Consider the following 25,884-nt stretch of genomic DNA (forward strand, 5'->3'; position numbering starts at 1 on the left):
TCAGTGCGCGATAGAAGCAAGATGAAATTTAACGGAACAACTTGTCGTTAGTCGCCAAGCTCATGATGCATAGCCAAATATGTACAGCGAACGATAGCTAAATTTGATGATGATAGCCGCGAATTTCATTTTGTAAATTTTGATACCGTTTTAGATCATCAATACTTCATTATTTCATAAATCACGATTTCATATTTTTAATTGTATAATTTCTACATGCCATCTTACTACGTTTAAACTGATGATCTAATATCCGGAAAAATCCCAAATTTGGAATCGCCGAACTGCTTTTACTTCAAGAATGTCACTAAGCTCTCCAAGCGATACACACAAAGATATAAATATGACTCCAGAAGCAAATGTTCATTTTAATTATTGTGTTCCCTGAATTCGCCTCCCCGCGAGAAGCCAAGCCATTGATTATCATTGTAATATTCAATCCAATTTCACGTAGATAATCAGGATGCAGCGTCCTCTGCTCGTTAAACGTAACAGATACTTTGATTAAACTGACGGAATGATGGATTATGAGCTGTGGGTTACACCACCAATGATATCTATGTTACAACGAAGCCAAATCTTTTCTGACATAAAGCAGATCCTATTTCAGATACTCATAATATTTTGATGTACGATATAGTTAATTCAATCAGATATGCGAAGATGGATTTAATGAATTTCTAAAACCGCAACATTTATATGTTGAAATAATAATTACGGCCACAGTACAAACACAGGCTGCAGTACCACGTGAAATGTCAATCAAGTCTCATAAATTAGTTAGATAACGTTTATGAAGCATTCTAGGAATAAACGTGACATGTTCGTAGTATGGTAACACTAAACTGAAATTTCAAAAGTGAAGTTTTGGAAATTTATGTATATTTGTAAAGTAATTATACTACAATAAATAAACATTCTAAGCAGAGGTTGTGTAAATATATATTCGACTTAGCATATAAAAGGTAATCCTCGTTTCACGTTTATTGATATTTCAAATTATTAAATAAAAGTTTTAAGCTTCTTCAAGATAAGTTCTTGAATCAAGTTCCAATTTTAAAGTTTAGGTATAGATCTAAAACGTTTTTAGTAAGTGTTATTACAAAACATTTGCAGTCATTTCAGTGACAAACGACAATACGAGCATTACTGTATAGCGTATTTTCTCCCTCCTTTCCGCATGCCTCCATGATGTAACGGTAGCACACTCAGAGTGTAATCGAGAGCTCCAGCATTCGAGTCCCAGCGATGGCACTGCACATTTTTCATCTCTTTTGCTTCAAAAAACCCTATAATGACTCTACAGATGCATATAAAGTGGTGGGCGGTAAAGTAAAATCGATAAAAGAACAAAGATTAATTAAATAGGATTCTTCAAATTCAAGTCGGGAACAGAAAAATGTAACTTTGTTGCTTCGAATGCTCTACAGTAGCAATATGATCCATGCTCATAAAGCGTTCGGATTAATGGAAGATTGATTAAGATTCCATGTGATAAAATTAGATTGGAATCCTTTGTTTCAGGAGCGTACAGTTGTAAAAGTGTTAAGTAACATTACTATTATTTCTTTTGTGCACTCATCAGTAGAAGCTCCAGTGCTTCTCTAATGAGAATGATGGCGACTAAAACCATTTTCGAAACGATAAGAGGCCAGCGAAGAATTACAGTAAGTTGAGACGTTGAATGCAGAAGAAAATACTGTGGACTCTGTTAAGTTAGAATACAGCTCCACCTATTGGATAGGGAGAGAAACTCTCACTTGGCTATCTAGATTCGGCTACACAGCATGCCAGAGCATGTATTAGAACAGTTAGTTAATTATTGTCAATAAATTAGTTAGTTCTTTTGCTATACAGTCCACTTATTAGTTTAGAATCATAGTACATGGTCAGCAAAGCCGGAGAAACGAACAAAATGCTGGCATTAGATATAAATAAAACTTTGTTAAAAGCGAAACTAACTAGGTTAGAAAATGTAGTGAAGGAATATGATGATAGTTCGAATAAGATTCTTCTGTTCGCAGATTCTGAAAATGAAAATGATTTTAGTAAATTTGATCCTAAAGTACAAGTACGTTTACCAGAATTACCAATTCCTAAATTTTCTGGTAAATATACCGAATGGAATAATTTTAAACTTCAGTTCGAAAACATCATAGCAAATAACACGCAATTAACAGAAGTTCAGAAACTCTACTATTTAAAGGCTGCATTAACTGATGAAGCAAAAAATCTTGAAACTGTTGATGATACTTTTAGTTCTCTATTTAAAGCTCTTCAAGATAGGTATGAAAATAAAAGAATAGTAATTGAGACGCTTATAAAGTCAATAATCGATTTACGTACTTTAACATTCGAATCGTCTAAAGGAATGTAATAGATAATGCTACTAAAAACGTTAGGGCATTGAATGTTTTAAAATATGAGAAAAATAATATATCCGACATTCTGTTATTAAATATCGTACTTCAGAAACTGGATTTTGAAACGCGCACAATTTGAATTAAGCATTAATGCTACGGAATTTTCTACGTTTGATGAATTAATATTGTTTTTAGAGAAAAGATGTCAGTTACTGTATAACATTAACCGTAGTACTAATAAAATGAAATATCCGTTAGAAAAAAGTTCGAAATCAAAGGCTCTAATGGTTAAAACCGATAGTGTTTCGATTTGTGTTATATGTAAAAATAATAATCATCCACTGTATAAATGTGATTCATTTTTGAAATTAAATCCAAATCAAAGATATGAAATAATTAAAAACCAGAAACTGTGTCTAAACTGTCTCACTAAGGAACATTTAATCGCAAAATGCAATGCTAAGTTCAGATATTCGGAATGCCATAAAAAACATCATTCATTAATCCATCGCCTGCTCAGAAATGGCGCCATCGAACAAAAGTTAGACAAAACAAAAACGGAAGCAGCGAGTGACGAAATTATAAACAAGAATGCAGATGTCTCTAATAAAAATCAATCAAGTTGTCCTTTGACACAGAGAAAAAACGTGTTATTGGCGACTGCAATAATATATGTTTGCAATTCGGAAGGAAAAAGAATTCTAGTTCGCGCAGTACTTGATAACGGCAGCATGAGTTGTTTCCTGTGTGAAGGAGTTGCTGATTTGTTAAATATAAAGAAAGAATTTATCCATCTGTATCCGGAATTAATGAGAACGTTATTAATATTAATTATCAACTAGATGTACAGATTTCGAATAAGGATTTAACATATGTAAGATCAGTTAATTGTTTGGTTATTTCTAAAATAACTAATGTAACTCCTTCAAGGATTTTAGATGTGCAGTCGTTACTAGCGGATCCGCAGTTTGGAACACCTAACAAAATAGATATGTTATTAGGAGCCGAAATGCTCTTTGAAATTTTAAAACAAGGAAAATTTCAATTAGAAAATCAACCGTTAATATTCCAAGAAACAGTTTTTGGATATATCGCGTCTGGTGCATGCAAGAGTAACTCAGAAGTAAATTATTGTGGTTTAGTTCTAAATAGTGAAGAAAGAGTTGAAGAAATTTTGAAAAGATTTTGGGAAGTTGAATCCATTGAAAATATCGAGGATACTTTGAGTGAAGAAGAAAAATACTGTGAAGAACATTTCAAGCGTACTCACTATAGACAAAATGATGGAAGATATGTAGTTCAGTTACCCATAAAGGAAGGTGTAGAATTAGGAGAATCGAAAACGTTGGCTGAGAAAAGATTGCATCAAGTGTGCAATCGACTAGAAACTATTCGAATATGAAATCATTATATAAGAATTTTATCAAGGAATATAAGGATCTAAATCACATGGAAGAAGTTCAAGAAACTGAAACATCGACATGCAATTATCTTAGTCATCATGGAGTTTATCGGCCAGAGAAAGCCTCTACCAAGCTTCGCGTTGTGTTTAATGCATCAGCGGCTACTAGGAATGTAAATCATTTAATTCAATATTAATGAAAGGACGAATACCTCAAGAAGATTTATTTTCTGTTATTATTAGATTTCGAAAGTACAGCTATGCATTAGGAGCTGATGTTCAGAAGATGTATGTACCAACAAATACTTATTGAACCATCTCAACGAAACCTGCAGTTGATCTTCTGGAAAGAATCAGTTGGTAGTCCTGTGCAGACTTATCGTCTAAGGACTGTAACATACAGGACAGCAAGTGCACCATTCCTTGCAACAAGGGTCCTGAAGTAGTTAGCAATGGATGAAGCAACTGACTTTCATCATGCCTCAAGAGCCATACTGAAGGACTGTTACGTGGACGACATTATCACTGGAGCTAATAAATTGCAAGAAGGAGTTGCAGACACCTGTCTTATAGAATGTGGTGGAATGCAGTTACACAAATGGTGTTCAAATAATCCAGAATTATTGAAGAATAAAGAAAGTGCAACTCAGGATTACCCTTTTCACGTTACGGATAAGGATTATAAAGGCCTTAGGAATGTCATGGAATACGTCTACAGACTGTTTTTCTTACGATTTAAGGATATTTGACATTGAAGAAACAGGAACGAAAAGAGATGTCTTATCAACAATAGGTTGCCTCTTTGATCCGTTAGGTTTAATTGGACCTGTTACGACAAAAGCTAAAATATTTCTACAAACACTTTGGCTTCTAAAATTAAATTGGAATACACATATTCCTAAAAGTTACTTTGAAGAATGAAAAGAATTTCTGCATAGTCTAAAAATAGTCAACGATTATTGCATCCCTAGATTTGTTCTAAGCAATGGATTACAGCAAGTAGAAATTCTGGGATTCTATGATGCTAGTCAGAAAGCCTATGGTGCTGCAATTTATGTGAAATGTATGTCATCTTCAAATGAATGTTCATCAGGACTTCTGTGAAGCAAGTCTCGTGTGTCACCTCTCATATCAATTACCATTCCTCGTTTGGAACTTTGTGGTGCAGTTCTGTTGGTAAAAATAATGAAAAGAATATTAGAGGCCATTCAGCTGCCTATATTCAAGGTATATTACTTCACTGATTCGTCAATAGTGTTAGCATGGATTAAGAAGGAACCTTATCAACTAAAGACATTTGTTGCTAATAGAGTATCTGTTATTCGCAGCATGACTCTGTTCATGAGTGGTACCATGCTAGCACTCACAATAATCGAGCTGATTTGATATCACGTGGAGATGAATCTAAAGATCTTCTTCATAATGATTTATGGTGGTATGGACCAACTTTCTTGACTAAGGAGAGGTTTTTGACTAATCCTTGAGAAGTAATTTCATCTGATATGGATGATGTGGAATACGTCAAAGAAATCAAGGATAATGACTTAGTTAATATAAATGTGAACTCTAATTCCCTTATTTTAGATCATATACTTAACATCAGTAATAACTATATTCGTATTATTCGTGTATTAAGTTTTGTTTGTAGATTTATAGCAAATTGTAAGAGAAAAATTTAATAGGTTCTCTAACTGTTAAAGAATTGGATGACGCTGAGAAAATCATGATCAGGTATGTGCAGTTACAACATTTTAGCAAGAATATTCTATCTTTAAAAAATAAGAATTGTTTCTTCCAAAAGTAAGTTAAAATTTTTATGTCCATTTCTAGATAATGATTCTCTTCCGAGAGTAGGAGGCAGACTTGCCAATGGTAATCTTAATTACAACCAAAAGTTTCCTTATATAATGCCAAAATATCATGTATTTACTAAATTAATTTTTTCAGTATTACCATGTTAAATATTTACATCTTGGTGCTCAAGCACTATTGCATCAGGTTCGTAGTAAATTTTGGGTTATTAATGGTCGAGATATAGCCCGAAAGGTTGTACATGAATGTGTAACTTGTTTTAAGGTTAAACAAATTGTATGTGAACAACTTATAGGAAATTTACCTGGTGAAAGAGTTAACCCAGGGTTTGCATTTAATACTTGTGGTCTTGATTTTTCTGGTCCATTCGTCCTCATCAGAACTAAAAAAAATTGCATAGCTTAGTCCTTAAATCTAATTCTGACATAGCAGACTTCTTAACACTCGAAGGTATAAATTGGAAACTGATTCCACCTAGAGCGCCAAATTTTGGTAGTTTATGGGAAGCAGGTATTAAGTCATTTAAATACCATCTTCAGCGTACAATCGGCAGTTATAAATTCACTTTAGAAGAATTTTGGACTGTTGTCACACAGATTCAAGGTATTCTCAATTCTCGACCAATCTTACCTTTATTAACAGATGCAAATGACTTAACGCCGGGTCATTTTTTAATTGGACGTTCCATTACTTCATATCCTGAACCAGATTTGTTTCATCTTACAGATAATAGACTTTCTAAATGGCAAGTTATTACCAAGTTCATTCAAGTTATTTGGAAACGTTGGCAAACTGATTATTTAAATCATCTCCAAAAGCGCACCAAATGGTTTATTAATAAAGAAATTTTAAAGGCAAGCATGTTAATTGTGTTAAAGGAAGATAATCATCCCCCATTTAAATGGTCTTTAGCCAGAATTCTAGAAGTTTTACCTGGTAAAGAGAATAAAGGCAGAGTTGTTAAAGTGAAAACATCAAATGGTGTGTATATTCGATGTGTTAGTAAAATTTGTTTATTACCTATCCAGGATAATAATGCTTAGTTTACATTATTATCTTCTTATTGAAAATAATGCCTTTCATTAAAATAGAACTGTTTAAAGAGTAAGTTCGACTGTAGCATAGTGAATGTTTATGTTCTTAAAATGTTACATTATTTTATATCATATTCATGATGAAATTGTCTATTAGCTTTCATATTTTACTGTAGAATTAGTTTTCCTTGAATTGCTACATTGTATGTATGTTTGTAATTTACATGTTGAAATTTGTAATTTCAACGGGCGGCGGCATGTTAAGTTAGAATACAGCGCCACCTATTGAATAGGGAGAGAAACTCTCACTTGGCTATCTAGATTCGGCTAAGCAGCATGCCAGAGTATGTCTTAGAACTGTTAGTTAATTATTGTCAATAAATTAGTTAGTTCTTTTGCTATACAGTCCACTTATTAGTTTAGAATCATAGTACAGCCTCCTTAGAAAAGTAAAGAAAAGAAAAAGAGGGGGAGGGCGAGAGAGAAACACAGAAAGAAATATGAATACATATTATATCACAGTCAGTAATGCTAAGTTATTCGCTCTCTCTCTATACAGTGAAACCTTGATTCACAAACGTAACCTCGTTCTTGAAGATAGTTCGTCATCCGAAATATTTGTAAGCCGAAGCAATTTCCCCATAAGAATTAAAGTAAAATTAATTAATCCTTTCTCGGATCCTAAATAATTACTTAGAAAGGAACACTTTGTATGTAAGTTTGCAATGCAAAACTAATGGAGTTCTTCACGGTGTTGCTTTCCTTCAAAATTCGACGCGAATCTGAGCAAAGTCGTGCTGTCAAGATTGCGCCTGTCGTTGGCAAGATCTTTGGGCTAGTGCCCAAGGCTATTGCCGACGACAGGCGCAATCTTGCTTCCTTGCTACGATGACCGTATGCCGTTTATTTCGAGCGCTTGCTCTGATATCAGATAAGGGAGATTACGTGCAAAGAACTAAATTATGCAGGAATTTGTTATCTTAGTGATAACAGATACACAATCTTTTAAAGTTTTACATAAGAGTGAGGCACATAGAAAGTAATCTGCGTTAAATTACGTTTGGGCGCTATTTTTTTTAAGTTTACTATCTGCAATAATTTAATAGATTACGTCTTTCCTCCATGCAAAACCAACGACTTTACAAAAGCCCAATAAATACCTGACAGTTATGTCAGGATTAACATCCGCATGTAGTCATTTAGCAAATCCAGAAAATCCACGGCAGTTAAATTTTCAAGCAGAGCCCTCCGTTCATTACTTTATATAACACAAGTTTCTGCCTATTTAACAGCTATTCTTAACAGTTTTTTTGATTGCTTCTTTGCTTAATTTTAAGTAGTTCCTAACAGGATACTCTTTCCCTAAATAACAATATCCAAGCTTGCATGTAGACTTTATGAGGCTCTTAGCCGTCCATTCGGCTGCGTTCCCGGAGCAGAGCGTAGATGGTTTCTGGTGAGGCTAAGGCCAGGTCAGTGGTCTTCCTTGGTGGCGCTCACTCACTCAATCACTCGCAACAGTAACAACTAAGGGAATTCATTAAATCTAAGATACAGACAATATTTACCAAAATACTAAGTTTATAAAAATAGAAGAACTTAATCTATCCTATCTCTAAGACAGCAAGTTGAAGGCGTATGTAAAACACGGTAAAGAGGACAGTGAGGCAAAATTTTATCGTTTAAAAAGGAAAACTTTCTTCGCTAAAAATATCAGTCAGCTGCTTTCTTCCTGCTGTTTTTCCCTGCTTTGTTTTCTCTTAACACCGTTATACTCGAGAATCATTGAGAAAATTTCCAAGGGTATTGATTTATATTCGTCTTTTACAACTTCCCAGAGTCCATCCGTTGTGGTAGAATTATGATCAGAAGCTCCTTTCGAGAGACCAAAGGCGCAAGAGTCCATACGTGAAATATCACGGGACTTTACAAGAATACGTTGAAAGGGTGTGCATAAAATAACCTGTCTTCATTTTTCAAGGAATGCAGTGGTGCTTTTCGAAGTATGACTTCTTGCTTTGTCTTAATGAAGTTTCACTCTTTGAAAGTCACTGGAATAAAGAAATGGGATTTTCTCTGTAAATATTGGATGTAAAACTTTCTGATTGTAAAATTTTTTCCACTGCTCTTATTTTTTATTTATCTTTTTATTAGTATCCTGCGACAATGATAAATCTCCTACTGAAACACTTTTGCATTAAAGGAGCCAGGTTTATAAATATTTTTCTCTACATTTTCTGTAATTAAATAGACCTTTTTTTGTTGCCGTCATTTAAGAAAACCCATGCTTCATCAACGATGACAATTCATTTCGATTTATCTCCTTCTAAACAGTTTTCATTCAAAGTTCTAAAAATTGATCTGCATTGAGCAACAAGCCTCGGAAAAAGTTTGTGAATATGTGCTTTAGATTTTTTAGGTTGTAAAACTATATTTATTTATTGTTGATACAGATGCATTTAAATACTTTGCTTCAACGTATTTTCTCTTGTTACCAATGATTTATTTATTGTTGCTACAGATGCATTTAAATACTTTGCTTCAACGGAATTTCTTTTGTTACCAATGATTTAAGTTTAGAAACATTAGAATATGTACCTTTTTTGGATATTGATTGTATTGTATATTTACAAATTATACAAAAGTTGCGATAATCTTAACAGATGGATTTACACATAATTATAGTAAAACCTCATATCTCAGTATAAAATCACAATATTATGCTGCAACATACACTTAATGACAGCTACCCATTTAAGTTTATAATTCATTGCTACCCCTCGCTGACGGTATAAAGGTTAGGGAAGCCTACTGCGGTACCGAAAGGCTGTGGTTTGAATCCCGGAGAAGGCATGGATATTTGTAAATGCATAATGTCTTTGCCGCGAAGGGACACACTGAATATATGGCGAGCCGAAAGTCCTCTCTTTTAGTTAGTCGTAGAGATGAGGGATGAGTGACCTCGGACCTCCCAGCGAGGTATTCTTTCTCAAATTTGGGATGAAAGTCCAACCGCCTTGAGGTTCTTCATTCTTCCATGAAATATATAGACAAGACAACAACAACAACTAATTGCTACTACAAAAAGCTGTATAATGATGCTTAAAGCATACTAGCTAGCATCATACAAAGTAGCAAATGCGATTCTCTTACTCCAAACAGCAGTAGATCTGTACACGCGGGATCTGTGCAACGTCTTTTGCGTATAGTTTGCAGTTTAGTAATGAATTAAAGAAAAAAATAATATAAACATATTATCAAATTTTGCCTCCATCTGTAAACTATCCTCTGATCCAGGAAAATGTGCCCATTGTTGTATTTTATTTTATTTCACCAAGCTAGTGGTATTGCGATTTATCAAAATTTGACAATGTATCAGATTGTGTACCAATTGTGTACCAATATAATTTACTGCTAAGCAGCGTAAGAGGATACAGGATTCAGAAGCAGGCGATATTTGTATGGTGTATGTAATTGTTAATGAATAGTCAAGATTTATTCTATCATCCGCAAATATTCATCCACTTTCTAAATCAGAAGATTTGAATATATTATTGTTTGGTGCATTTATGAAATATTCTGAGACTACTTTATTGATTGAAGAGTTTTCTGTAGATACAGATTGATCGATAATATTTTTAGTGTAGATACATATGTTCCTATTATTATGATGGCAGATTTCAGTGATTATGTAATAGGCAATATAGTCAGGTTAATAATTTTATGGAGGAAAAATGGCAAAATTCAAGGAACATTAGCAGAATATTTCATGAAATTTCATTAAAAAAGTAGGTTTACCAGAAGCCGAGCTGTAAAGTCACTGAAAACTGGTAGTTCGATCCGAGTTTCGAAATCCACAAACGGGCTGGCTGCATGGGTGTTCTCGTTTTTTTTTTTTTTTTTTTTTTTTTTTTTTTTTTTTTTTTTCGGTTTTCACCATGAGTAACGTATATACGACCCAGTTTTCTTAAGAATGTCCTCCATGAAGACATCCTTCCCAATAGGCAGATATCCTTCGAGACTTTGCCGTAATCACATAAACCATAAAATGTCTGCTCAGGAAAGCTCGCAATTTATGCTGATAACTTCTTAGCCGAAAAGGGCACAAACTACTATTTCCAGGGGAAGTGGAAAACAAGACAGAGAGAGAGAACTGGAGAAGCAACTCTAGCTACTTAGCAACAAGCTAAAGCAATTACTACAGACTAAATAAGCATTATTATAAATTTTTATTCGATCATGCTTTGATAATATAATCAGTATAATTTTTAGCTCAAGATTTCTATTAAAGTACACACAGAAACAAGATACATGCATATGCATCTATTGTTTTTTCTTCTTCTTGAGCTTACAGCCTGCTACACCCAAGGTACCTCTCCAAGTTTTCTCCATCTGATCCTAAGCGGTGCCACAACTTCCCATCGGTTTACACCAATCAGTTTCAAATTCTTTCGCACACTATCCACTCATCTTCTAGGTGGTCTTCTTTTACATCGCTTCCCTCTCTATTTTTGATAAGGTTATCTTTTTAGCATAAAATGTATCGTCATATTTATGAATATAGCCTATTCATCTAATACAACATGCCTCCACAATTTTAATATCAGATTCATTATATTTCTTATAGATTTAATGGTTATATAATATTCTTCACAGTTCATTTTGCCTACCTATTCAAAACTCTTCGTTAGAATTTTTATTTTAAATGTCTGCAATAGATCTTCCTCTGTCTAGTTAACTGTCCAGCATTCCCTTCCATTGAGGACCACAGGTCTTATCAAAGTCTTGTATAAACTTATTTTGGTTTTTATGCTAATTAATTTGGACTTATGTTGGTTTCTAAGTCCATAGAAACATATGTTGACCACAGATATCATGGTTTTAATTTCAATTTTAATACGATTGCAGCTTGAAATCATTATACCCAAATATTTAAATTATTAAACAATCTCAAAAATATAAATGCCGATTTTTAAAGGAGGTAGATCCCTGATTTTATTTATTACCATCATAAATTTCGTCTTATTATTTTTGATTGATAGATCTATCTACCTTGCTGCATATTCAAATGCCTTAACAACAGCCCGTTTAGATCTTACCAATGATATCAATATCATGGGCAAAGGCTAAAAGTTGAATTGTTCAAACTATGTTTAGTTAAGAGTCTCGCACGGCTTTTTCCAGTAACAAGTTAAACAACAGTCTAGAGTCTCCCTGTCGCAGACCTTTCTCAGAATAAAAAGACTCTGAGAGAAACGAAAGGAAAGAAAAGTAATTCTGCATTTTATACTGTTAAGTGTTGCTCTTGTAAGGCTAATCAGTATTCTTGAGATATTAAATTCCAACATAGCTTCAAGTAATCTTTCTCTATTTAAACTGCCATACGTAGCTTTAAAATCAATAACAAGTTATAGTTTCTTATAATGAATAATTAAATCTGTGCATATTGTGCATGCATAATGACGTGTTTTAAAATTTAAAGAGGAAAATAGTTTTTCTAAATAGGAACTACTTGTGGAAGATAAAATGAAACGGAAGATTAGTTCAAGCAACTTCGAACAATAAAATGTTTTGAGTATTTCACAATTCTACGAAAGGATAGGGAAGTAATTTAAATTCCAAAGATATGATTTAAATTTGACCTTAAGACTGCTTTGTAGAGCAATTCATTCATGAATTAAGGTATAAGATATAGAATTATTGCGAATACAAAAAGTAATCTTACAATTTAAATGAAAATTAAAATTCACAATGAAAAGCATAATATTCATAAATATATGCAACATTCGTGAAAAATCTATTATTCGCACAGTTACAGAAAATTTAAAATTTGCATCTCAGTAATGTTACTTCCTTTAAACAACAAGAAATCCAGCTTAACTGTGATATTTATCTTAGATTATTTTAGTATGGTTTCCTTTGAAACACAGATGTTCAGGGATGTGAATCAGAAGTCATTCAACTACAATAGTAATTTACGTTTAGATGACATTATATGTATGATTGATTGTCCTTGTTATGAAATTCATGGAACAGCTGCCACAATCTTTAAGAGAATTTATCTAGAGCATAACATTGATGGATTATAACCGTTAATTGGAATCATCGAAGTAATCGTAAGTTAGGAATAGGGTCTGGAATATTCAGAGAGGTTTGAAAGCAATTATATTATCGTGAAACCTCCGCTTAGATCTGATTACATAATATCATCATTTCCTCGAAATATGCCATAATTCGTTTAATATATCTGCAGAATGTAGATATATTATAAAGCCAGCAGTAGGAAGATCATAGGAGTAGGAAAATGAAGTGAATATATAAAGAAAAAGATACGGAAAACTGCATTTGGCTTTTAATTAAAAATGTTCTAATTACTAGGCAATACAATTAATATTTTATTGTCCAGTTGAATCAAAATGCTTCAGGAAACATATTTTACCTACAGGTTGTTTCAGCAAATCAATTATAAACTTTGACGAAACTTTGCTTTACTGGCGCGGTTGTGACAATACAAAACACAAGAAAGAACACGAACAGGGCCAAAATATTGTTGCGTGCGTACGGGTTCGTTTGAATTGAATGCACAAGTCCGATGAAAAATGAACAAATTTATTATTATCACAACAAAAATTTCCTCAGATATTCTTTCAGTATTACAATATCTCACAGTAGTTATCTTAACTACTCAAACGTTCAACAGAAGTTAATTCAAAACAGAAAGAAAGCTAATCCGCGAATTCGCTACAATCAACAAGAGCAGTTTTCTAAACAAACTCTTAAAACTACAACAAGCTAACTAAAATAACTGACTAACTGAATTGAAATCGAAATCGAAATCGAGTGAATGGTTAGGCGGCATTTAGTAGCCTCTGCTACTTTAACCGTCTCTGTTGGAGATATGCCCTAAGGCGTTGGGAAGAATTAAAAATTAAGGTGATTCACACCGCACCGACAAAGGTGAAGCAGGAACATGTGCTAATGCACGTGAGTTGGTCAAGTAGACTTTGGAGAAGGAGGGTTCAAGCATCTGGCCGCCGTACAAGCTGTGATGTATCTTCACTAGTTGAAGAAAGATGATACGTCGAGACCAGTCACGTGGGTGGTCACCCACCCAAGTACTGACCCCGAGCTCTGCTGCTCTAAACAGGGGAACATGTGTGTTGAAAAAGTGAAAAGAAATCGTAAACATACTGAAATTCCCTCAAATGCTTCTAAGCTGGTGATTACTCTTCACTTTCAGCAAATCTCATCAGTGTCATGGCTGCTTTGAACCCGGCAGTAAACTTCTCAGCCGTGGTTTTTGCAGCGCGGATCTTCTCAACGTGCTCAACCATACTGTTCAGAAATTTTTTGATTTTAGGATCTTGGATCCAGTTTATGATATCCTTGTACTCTGTGGGTGGGTTTTCCAATTTTTTCTTTACTCTATCACTGTAGAGAGGTTTCATCTGGGTTTTACTGCTGTCTTCCTCTGTTTCGATGAATTTCGGAAAATCTGCCGGCGTAGGAACTGAATTGAGAGGTTTTCCTCCTTTTTATAAGATTTTTAAATCGCGCGCGAGAACTTTCTGGAACTTTCTCGAAATCAAAAAGAGATATTTATTAAATGTTAAATGCACGCGCTCTTGTATTTTCAATTTTGCGGCTTAGCATTCTTTTAAATATTCGTCACGCGCTGCACTGCGGTGGAAATAAAACTATTTAATTTATAATTGAACTAACATTAGCTTTTTAAATACAAATTTCGTAACAATATCTTTTTATTATTCTTAGTGGAGAGGAATCCAAAAAATAAGAAAAAAAAAAAAAAAAAAAAACAGATCATCGTCATCAAAGAGGGTGTTCGAAATTACGTTCGAAACGCATTCGCAACATGAGATCAGCAGGGTGTTCCAGTGCATTGGCCAGCAAGATCGCCAGACCTCACTTGCATTGACTGTTTCCTCTGGACGTACGTCGAGACATTGGTGTATGAAACCCAGTTAGAAGATCTGAAGAACTTGTTGCAAGCATCGTGGCAACTGCTGGGGAAGTCCAGGATATGCCTGATATTTTCCAGAACATCAGATCTTCCATGTGTCGGATATGACTGATCGAACAATGTACCGCCATTAGAGCTTAACAGGGCTTAGTGGAGCTATTTACTAATTAAAGAAACGTTGAAATCTAAAGCAATGCCTAAATCAGGCCCATAAGCATCAGAACAACAACCATATTACTTGAAATAACTAATATAATAATAAAATAGAATTAACAACTAAAATGTGAACTTAAACTCTAGAAGCTCGTGAGATTTACCAGCTTCGCCAACAAATAATACATTATTACTTACTTTGTGGTACAAAATATAAAAAACGTTACTTACATACATAAAAATATGTTACTTACATATGCAAAGAAATAAAATAAGAGAATAATATAATCACTTTAGTTTTTTTTAAAACAGACGGAGAAATTTTAAGCATAATCAATATCTAAATTCATTTCGTTTACAGATACATATTTTACGAAATTTGAGAATTTTAATTTAGTCACTGTACTTTTACATAGATCATATAGAGTATTAAATTTAGCCATATCTGGTACAAATCTTTGAACAATATTTTTCATAGAAGAGCGTCTAAAGAACAGGTGCTCAATATCGACATTATTAATGCCACAAGGACAGGCATAATTTTTAATCAAAAACCTATTATAATAAAGTGTAAAATGTCCATGATTAGTTAAGGCTTGGTTAAGATAATTGCCACTTAGACATCTTTTCTGACTAGTAGTCGAGATTAAATTACATGTGATTCTGCTTTTAGAATATGGGTCGTTCCACTTTGCTTGCCGAAGTGTCAAACTTTTTCTTTTCAACAAGGATTTCAAACTGTCAAAGGAAGACTTTACTTCAAAATCAATAATTTGAGTGTGCCGGATATATGCCGGATATGTGAGATATGTGCCGGATATTTCTGACCTGCATCAGGGTCCGTGGTCGTAATTCCGGACACCTTCTTTGATGACGATCGTTGCCTCTTTTTGTTTCTATTTCTTGACTTCTGCTGTACTAAGTAATAAACACGTCTCCTCCCACTGTTCATATACTTCCTATCTTGCGTTTTGTTGTCACTACTGCGTCAAGAAACCTTTTTCGACCATGCATTGCTTTGTGATTTTCCATTGTGTAGGTGCACCTTTTCTCTCCTGAAAATTAGTAACCGATTTGTGGAAACACCCTGTATATATTAAAGTTTTACAGACATATTCCTGTTCAAATGAAAATTACAAATCTTGTTTCAAATTCAAACTGAATTAAAATTAGTTAAAATATAACTTTAGACTGCCTTTGATTATGAATCAAATTCAGTATCAAGGGTATAAATTCCTCTTTTTAATGCGGGAAGAGCATGGAAATCATTGAACGAAGAAAAGTTTAAAAAAATGCAACAAAGGAAACATAAATTCAAATCCAGTTTTTCTTATGCCTTCAAAATTCTAACACGTAAGCACAAGAAGGTTCTAGTTGTTTTAGCCTTATCACGCTTCAGTAAGGTTTCCCTCGACAGGTGGCGTTACGTTCAGTTTCTGTGCTCGGACTCTTGATTTCTATATAAATATGACTGTTGATCTTTCCACATGTTTCTGCTCCCGGTAAGTAAGAACGCTTGAGTTATGAATTGCATTTCAGTCGACCGAATTTAATTCAAAATTTAGGTCTAATTTAAAATTCTCCTGCCTAATTTAAAATTTTGCAGCGATATTTAATCTTCCAGTTAATACTGATTACAGATTTTTATACTTTTGCATGCCAATTGCAGTTCCTTTCAGGCTACTATATCCTGCTATATATAATAGTTACTGATGTGGTATGTATTAGTCAAAGTTTGAATATGATGTCTGTCAAATACCAGATCCACAGCAGAGGTGATGAAAGCGTGGCTATACCTATTATTAGTGAACGTTACATAAAGGTACTGCAAGGCATATTTTTCCCCAATTATTAATGACAAACATGCATGTCAACCATTTTGGGTTTCTATAAAATGGAGTCCCACCAGCGAGAAAGTCGTTTAACACTGGTAGTTCCGACCTGATTTTGATTCCAGGCGCTTGGACTAGCTGCATGGGCGTTTTCATGGTTTTCCCCATATGTGATACGAGCCAGTTTCCTTTAGAAAGTCCTCAACAGAAGCATACTTCTCCTTAAGCAGATAGTCCTAGTGTGCTTTGTCTTAATCTCAGTAACCAAACCATTCGACAAAATGGGCCAGAAAGCACACAGCCATGTGTGCACCGGATTTTGGGGACAAATAAATGGCGACTGCAGCACCTCTTTATATCTCATTTAGCGATATCTCTGAGTTGACGTAATCTAATTTATTCTGAGTTTTTCTTGGCTGCAAGAAATTTTCCTCAAGCAAGAAATTTTCCAATCTCATGATGCCGCAATGTTGGAACTGAAGAGCAACAACAAAGCTGCCGTTGCCAATATTATTCGCGATCTATTATGAAGAGTAACAATGAGCTTTCAAAATCATTGTCTGGTGTAGCGAGACTGTCGGATGACAAAATTATTTATTAAACCTTTGTGCGGTTTTACTTCATTTGCAACTGGTAATTATACCAATAACCTCAAGACAAGTAAGGCAATTAATCTCTCTGAAATAACTACAAAGTCTTCAGAAGGTTTAACCCATTAGCCGCTGGTGTTGCGTTGACGCAACGGTCAAAATAAATGCGTATATAAATATAACTACCTAAGATATTTTATACCAGCAGATGATTTTGTGTAGGGAATATTATGAAGATTATTTCTGTAAAAAAACTATTTGCCTTCAACAATCATTTTGTTTATAATAATTAATCTCATACTTTAAGCAAAATTTAAGCAAAATTTTCGACCGGGTATTTTTGCCGAAAATATTTAACGAAAGAATCGCCGTCCTTATGAGTGATCTATTTTTAGTCAAGGTCACTGTTTATCAGAACATTAAATCAGTCAGATGTTTATATTTGTGTTGGGAAGAAAGGGAAAACAGGTGTTGCGTTGACGCAACGTCAGCAGGAAACGGGTAGTCAATCTCCTTTTTCACTCATTCCTTTCGATGTTCTGGTTCATGTTCTGGTTGTTTAAAAATGCCTAGAACGAGGTATCTTTCGTTAGAAAAAGCCCTTTAAAGATTTTTTGATGAAGAAACAGATGATGATAATGTTAATAATGACCGGAATGAAACTGATATTGTTGTTGTTCCCCCAGACATTGCAGAGACGAAGAGGAAAGGAATGGCAATGTTTTAAATAATGATAATGATATTTTACCGAATGATACTGCTGGGGAAGTTGAAATTCACGTAAAAAGTAAGTTTCAGCCTTCTAAAAGCAGCTATAGTCATACTAAAAAGTTTAAAAAGCAGAAGACTGAAATCTTGAAATGGATAAAAAAGGAACTGTTAGTGATGTCTCAGGAAGAACATGAAGAAAGAGATAAAAGAGAAATTATAAAAGACAAAATACAAGGTAAACCTAGTGCACATATTTTCGATTTTATTTTTGGTTTAGACATTTACTGTCTTTTCGTTGAACAGACAAATATATACGCTCAGGAAAAAAATGCCCAGAATTTATTGCATCTGAAGCCTATATGAGAAAATTTATTGGAATATTATTGCTTACAGGATATCATTCTTTACCTCAAGAAAAAAATGTATTGGTCTTTTGATAAGGACATTTCATCACGTTTGAAGTACAAGAATATGAAGCAGAATTTGCGTTTGACTCATAGTAAAATTGACAATACTGATAAATTATATGAGGTGAGACCGTATCTAAGCTTACTAAATATCACCACTTTTTACTACTGGAAATATAAAGTCTGTTTTAGATTTCAGACGCGAGAATGCATTATTTCTTTTGTAAACGCCTATTGAGAGTGTAGAATTAGCAAGAAATAGATCAGCAACAGGAAGACCTAGTCAATTCAGCATTCGAAAACCATTGCATGGAGATGGCAGACATTTTATCATAAAGTCCTTTGATAATAAAATAATTTCTTGTAAAGAGTACCGTAGCCAGACTGTTTATAGATGCAAAGTATGTAATGTAGCTTTACATCATGATTGTAATCAAGCTTTTCATGCTGGAATCTTTCAAATGAAATAATATGTATTTGTAAAAGAAATACAATGTATATTTTAATAGTAAATTAATTACAAGTAAAGTGATTTGTAGATTTATAAAACGTTATACAGCTAAAAAGTAATCCAGCGCTCCACTCAAAAGAAACGTCACACGAGTACAATCCTACTTACTAAACATCCGTAGTCTTATTCCGCTGACGTTGCGCGAACGCAACACTCGCTTTTTCCACAGGTAAGAGCATTTTTTTTTTATTTTCAATGTAAATTTATGTTATAAATGCTTAATTTAATATTTTTTATTATTTTCATGAGAAAAGAAACATTCCTTGTAGTTTTGGCGGTTAATGGGTTAAACAACATTTTTGTTAAGCAAAATTTAGAACATATACATACTATTTTGTGCTAATAGTATCATCCGCAGCTCGTGGTGGTGCAACTAAACAGAAAAGTCAAATTCAAGTTAAATGTGTAATAGTTTAGTCAATGACTGCACAATTTACTAGATTGTAGAGCCATTAGGTTATTATGAAGCAGAAGACATGAAAAATGAGCAATGCCTTCACCGGAACTCGAACCTGGACCTCTAGAACACGCCGGTACACCACGAAAACATGCAGAAAGGAGGAAGAAAATGCCTTATATAATCCCTCTTTTAAAAGGCGATTGTGGATTAAGGAACCCAATCGCCGAATCCTCGTGGTGCAGAATCGTTATCCACCACGTTTTTGTTCGAGCACCACTGTAGAGTCATTAGATTATTTTGAAGCAGAAGGCATGGAAATGAGAAATGCCCTAGCCAGGATTCGAGCTTGCATATCTCAAATACTCTCCGGAGGTGTTATCGTTACACCACGAAGGCATTCAGAATTACGGAGAAAATGCCTTATAAAATATTACTCAAAGCTGGTTATGTAATTCTACCGGAGTGTCAAAATCAAAGTGATATACCCAAAAGCCAAATAATTACAAGTATAACAGCTGGTAGAACTCACATGCAACTTGGATGCAAAGACAGAACATAGGATCTTACTTAAAAAATCCCTCATTTGCATTGTGATTAGGAAAACGGCAAGTGGAAATTGTAGTAAAGGCTGAAATTCTGATAAATGACAATCGTTTAACTATAATTCGGCATATAAAATAATATACAAGTAAGCAATTATTAGTGCATGGTATAATTTTAGGAAATAAGTGTGGATTTTGCTACACTTGATATAAACAATGTAGTTTTCAAAGAGAAATGGAAAAAAGTGCTCTGTTTTTGTTCCGTTTTTAATTCTTCTATAGGCCTCTAAAATCTTATTTTTAGTCAGTAAATCAAAAAAATATAATTCCATAGTTTTCAAAATATTCATTTAAAATACACTGATTCCATCTGTTTATTTTAATTTATCCCAGATTCAAAACAAAAATCTTATGTGTATGGATGATTATTTGCAGTTTTTAAAAATATTATTTTAAAATCCATAAACGATATAAAATAAAGATCTAGTCTTTAAATTCAAATGCCTATTATTTGAAAGCCATATGATATCAAATTAAACTGTCTATTTTAAAATATCTCTACTACAATTACGTTAAATACCATTACCCCATTTATATTCCTTCCTGAGGACAGTTAAAAATATTCTGATTATGCAAGAAAACAAATTATTATAGTCGAGATACGAAAGAAATTTTCCGAAATCTTTTAACAATTTCAAAATGTCTTAGATATTAAAACACAAACTCCGATACAGACTCACGTCCTTCAACTGCACTCTCTTTGAATTTATAACCTGCTTTATATTTGTCTCGTAAACTTAGCAAATTAAATCACTTCTGGAAACCGCCTAATTTTGCATCGTTAATCATGACGAACTAAACACCTCCAGAGAAAATACAGGCCACTAAATGCTGATAACAGAGGTAAATTCCTAATATTTTATTTTAAATTAGCATGCGCATTAATGTATTCTTAAATTAAATTACTTAGTGTCTGTGGAGAGTTAAATCGATTGTAAAGGAAATGCAATTGTTTCCATCACAGCAATTTGAAGGAAAATACAAATAAATACTGTCGTCAAAATACCCATGTCTTACTCTAATGATATTGTGAGGAAAATACTTCTTAACAACGGCACTGAATATATTTAATTCTTAGGAAAATATTTCATACCTCATTTACTTTAACGTTACGACATTTTAGATAGAATATTTGAAACTCATATTTAGTGCACTGCAATCCTATATTGTTGATCGCGTACGAGTTCGTAATATAAGGGATATTTATATGAAAGGATACGAAACGTCGTAACAACCAAACCGTTTGAAATCTGAATATGCAGCTCTGGTATAACGTAGTAAGACATCTAACAACGCGAACGTAGTGCCCGGCTTGGTTGTGTGCACGCGCGGGAACCCGCACATGCCGCAGCAGAAAAGTAAGCAGTTGGTGTGTTCCGTCCAATTGATGCGGCATTGAGTGTGACGACATCATGGGGCTCAGATTGCAAAATTCGACGATTGAGGGGCCAGCAAGGTGTTATCAGATTCCTGACTGCGGAAGGGGCTAAACCGACAGATATTCATCGCCGAATCGTGGGCGTTTACGGAGAGACATTTTTGTGTGTCCGACAAGTCAGAGAGTCCGTTTTCGTCAAGGCCTGAAGTGCTTGAGTGATGACTCGAGACCACGCTAGGAAAATACGGTAATCACACCGAACTCATCGACTAAGTGAATGACCTAGTGAGAAGTGACATCCCAAAAGGAAGCGCTAAGGCGCTCCGTATGAAACGACGAGCTGAAGGACATAGTGGAGAACTGACTCCTGTCACAGCTATAGGGATGTTGGAAAGAGGTAATCTTTCGACTCGTGAAACAGTTGGATAGTTGTGCTCAGATGATTACTTATGAATAAAGACTTGAATATATACATAGTGGCGTTTCGTACCTTTTCATTTGAATACTTCTCATAGATTGAATGCACGCAGAATTGGTGAGTGTTTGATAAAATTTATTTTATCAAAAGAACTCTTCAGAGTTTTGGACAGTAATTACATTTAAAACTACTAATAATACTAATACACAACGCAATGGAAAGCGCATTTCAAAGACGAATCCAACACAGGGTCATCTCAACATTTCGTAGCGGACTTTGAACTAATTAGTGAGAGCAGGTGCTCTATCCAGTTTTATATAGTTTCCACCTGGCCGCTGAGAAATCTCTAGTACTGTTTGAAATTTCTGGAAGGCATATGAAGGCTGAATATAGTTACAGCTATTTATGGAATCAATTACAGTAATTCAATTGCAATACACACTATAATGACGGAGGCCGGGGACGCCTGGTGTTTAACAGAGGTAAATAGGCATATGTCGAGCGCCCTTCCCTATCTAGTGGCAGCAACTTCCTGGAGCCTCATGAGAACACTCGTTAGTTTCACACTACGGTGACAAAAGAAAAAGAACAAAATGTCGCCAAATGGTCTCCTCATTTTTGGCAATATGACGACAAAAAAACCATGGCCAGCTTGGCGATATCTCACCAAACTAACGATATAGCCATTTATTCAATGTTAAATAGACTTACCCCTATATTCTTACGTTTCCGGCAAAGCATCACTACTTCAGATTTGAATGTTACATTACACAAAAAATACTACAGTTTCACATGTAATTTCACCAAAATTATTTATTTAGATTTAAAATTTATAACAATATTAAATTCACTCCCTTATAAGGCAGATAGCTCTCGAGTGATTTGCCATAAACAAATAAACCAAACCAAAGCATACTCTCTACCACCGTTCTCAAAAATTTATTTAAAGGTTATCGCAAAGTGTTAGAGCCGACACTAAAAATGAAACGTCTAACAACTAATTATCAAATAAAGTAAAATTAGGAATTTCTTGATTCGTAGTTCATATTAAAGGTTCTGAATAAAATAAAATGGCTTCACTACTTTCAACGCAGAGTTTCGATGTAAGGCAACTATCTGTACATTGCATAGAAGTAAGCTGATGTCCGATTGGCACGAAAAGTCACTTGTATCGATTAACATTAGCAACTGAATCGTTAATATCAATTGTCTCTGAAATGGCTCTCACGTTAACAGCAGCTCATTAATAAATACATTTCCAATGTCAGTCCTTCAGCAACAATTCAGCAAGCCTGTGATTCTAAGCCATGATATGTTGCAGTTAAGGACGGGATTATTTATCTTCTGCGTGCGCGTAGCTAATTTTTGGGTGAGAATAATCTCCTTCTTTTCCTATTCCCTACCTCCCCACCAAATAGTGATGATAAAATTCTGAATCCCCCTGTATAATATACATACAACCAGGATGTGTTGTTGAAGCAGTTGCTTTACAGAAGAAGACACAAGAGGCATTTAGTCATTTGTTCCGTTTTGTGAGCACATTCTCATAATATTCAAGTAATCAACAATACTGCCAAGTAAGTAAATAATTCTTTCATCTTTCATCGCAAAAGTAGATGATGTTTTAGAACTATTACGTTATAGCGATGCTGGAATGTGAAAAATATGCACTGCCGTTTTGTGAGCATATCATAATGTTCAAGTAAACAATAATACTGCCACGTACGTAAATAATTCTTTCATCATAAAAGTAAATTATGTTGCAAAGCTACTAGGTTATAGCAATGCTGGAATGTGAAAAATGTGCAGTCTCCTCGCCAAGACACGAACCTTTACCTCTCGAATACGTGCCGAGTGGGCTACCGTTACACCACGAAGACATGCTGGAAGGAAGAAGAAAATACCTTATAATGCTTTTTTTTGATATCATGTTACAAATCTCAAGTTAACCTATTTTTAGACTTACTGATATTTCAATTTTTGTCAAAAGATTAATTAAATTTTCTTTAAGTGAGAAACAAAATTGCTCATTTTTAAAATTAAATGCATATCAGTAAGTAGTATCACTTTAGAAAATTCCATATGATAAATTATGTTCCCGTACATTATAAAGAACATGATTCTTATCATTTGTGCTAGGCAATTCCTTCTCCGTCAATACACAGTTCCATATTTTGTTGTAGCCTTTTCATAAAGTGGCAATCTCTTTTGCTCTTTAAATGATGTATAGCTCTCAGGTGAAGCTACACAATAAACAGATAGAGTAATGTTAGTCAATTCGTAAATGCCATGATTATCTTGTCCGATGAGAGATAATACATCACAGTAGCGCGTCTGAGTATAGAACTCTGCTGCAACAGATTAATACATCACTTACACCTTGACACAAGTTACACTGCAGCTCTCGGAAAGATGTAGCTTTCGCGGCCTGCTCTAGCTGCCTGTTCTGTGTCAAAATTCAAATTGAAATTTCACAGCACCTCTGCGTTATTGTGTCACTTATAATTGAATCAGTAGTTTCCATGAATATGCTCCAGGAAACCTATAAAATTAGTTATTTAATATTGTGCCTTTCCAAGCTTGTTTCACTGATGCATTTTAAGAGAACCTGTACATTTTGTTTGCAGACACGTCGCTTATTTATGCTTTCGTATTCCATAATCTACGAAGTAAAATAAATAATTTGTGTAAGTACATTTTTTTTAATCACGAAGCTTTCTAAAATAAAAAATAAATAAAGGCAATATTATTTGGATGATAATTTATTGCAAAACATGCTAGGGTTACCTGTCGAAGGAAGAAACACCTTTGAAGAGAACTTCTATTGTTCGTATTTTTGCCACAGATGTAGAAAAAATGAAAACTTTATGTGATAAAATTAACTTTTAATTATATCGTCATTAGTACATTATAATGTATTTTCTCGCTCCTTTCCGCATACCTTCATGTTGTGATTGTACTCGACGCTTATTCGAGAGATCCAGAGTTCGAGTCCCAGTGAAGACACTTTACATTTTTTAGGTCTCATGCTTCAAAAAAAAAAAAAAAACTTATAAATCAACAACGTAAATATGACATTTTATCACTTCGAACCAACGGAAACACTTTTAAACTTGATTCTATGCTTGAAAATTTTGATTTATTAAAAATATATTTTTTGTAATATTTAATCATCGCATTATCTATCATAACCACATATTTTCAATGGCTGTACTGAAGGTCACATAATTATCTTTAATGCTCAAAAAATCTCTCCTTGTTTCTTGCTAGAATCGCATGATGAACAAGGCTATAAGATCTTCATAAACTGAATGTCAACAAAATGATGTATAACAACACTCACACGTTACACTGAAAGTGTGGCATGAAAGATGTGGTTATATAAATTTAGCATACTTAAAAACATCGCATTTTAAAATCATGTTGTGTGGTCTAAGGATTGAATTTGTAGATATTAAAGTCGAAATTTATACAAGTTTTAATTCAACTTCATATAACACTTAGTATTATAAATTTACTAAATATATAATTATGCACTAGTTATGTGCGGTAATTGCAGGGCCAGTTGGTGAGCGCTTGGTACCAGAAACGTCAAACTGCGTATGAGCACCTTGTGGAGTCAATGCCACGCCGGGTGCTGGCAGTTTTGAGAGCTAAAGGTGGCCCTACATGTTATTAATAGGGTATTCATAATGTAATGGGTCTTCAGTGTATATATATTTGCATGAATTATATATCAAAATTTTGTATTTTATGTTCCTTCAGCGTAAATAAAAATATCTTCAATTTTTTTCCTCTCGTATATTAAAAATAATGCTAATGTCCTTTGCATGAATTCTTTTACCGATAATTTTTCTATAAACTGTGATAAATATCTGCATTCTTATTACAAAAATTTTAGAATCATGTCTCAAGTATTTTTTTTTTTTTTTTTTTTTCAGAATTTTGTTAATTTTTCGTGATTTGGACTAATTTACTTATCAACAGAGAATGCACTCATTATTATAACATTGTATATACTGGTATAAAAAAACTGGTAGCAGAAAACATCAGATGAAAATAATTTTACCATAAAGAGAATGCTTCCAACTTATATGTTACAATATTTCATTTGAATAAATAATTTCCAAATGATATCATTGCAGACATTTTTTGTTTCTTAATATCGGAAAATAAAAATTTGGGTAGCTGATATAGTTACTTTTTTCGAACAACATGTTATTAGTTTTGTTATATAGAAATTCAATAATCACTATTATGATTTTTTATCATAAGGACAGGTAAACAGGA

The sequence above is a fragment of the Stegodyphus dumicola genome, chromosome 6, assembly GCF_044657685.1.
Source record: "Stegodyphus dumicola isolate Sdum_Otavi_A_Nest chromosome 6, ASM4465768v1".
In the NCBI taxonomy this organism is placed as follows: Eukaryota; Metazoa; Arthropoda; class Arachnida; order Araneae; family Eresidae; genus Stegodyphus; species Stegodyphus dumicola.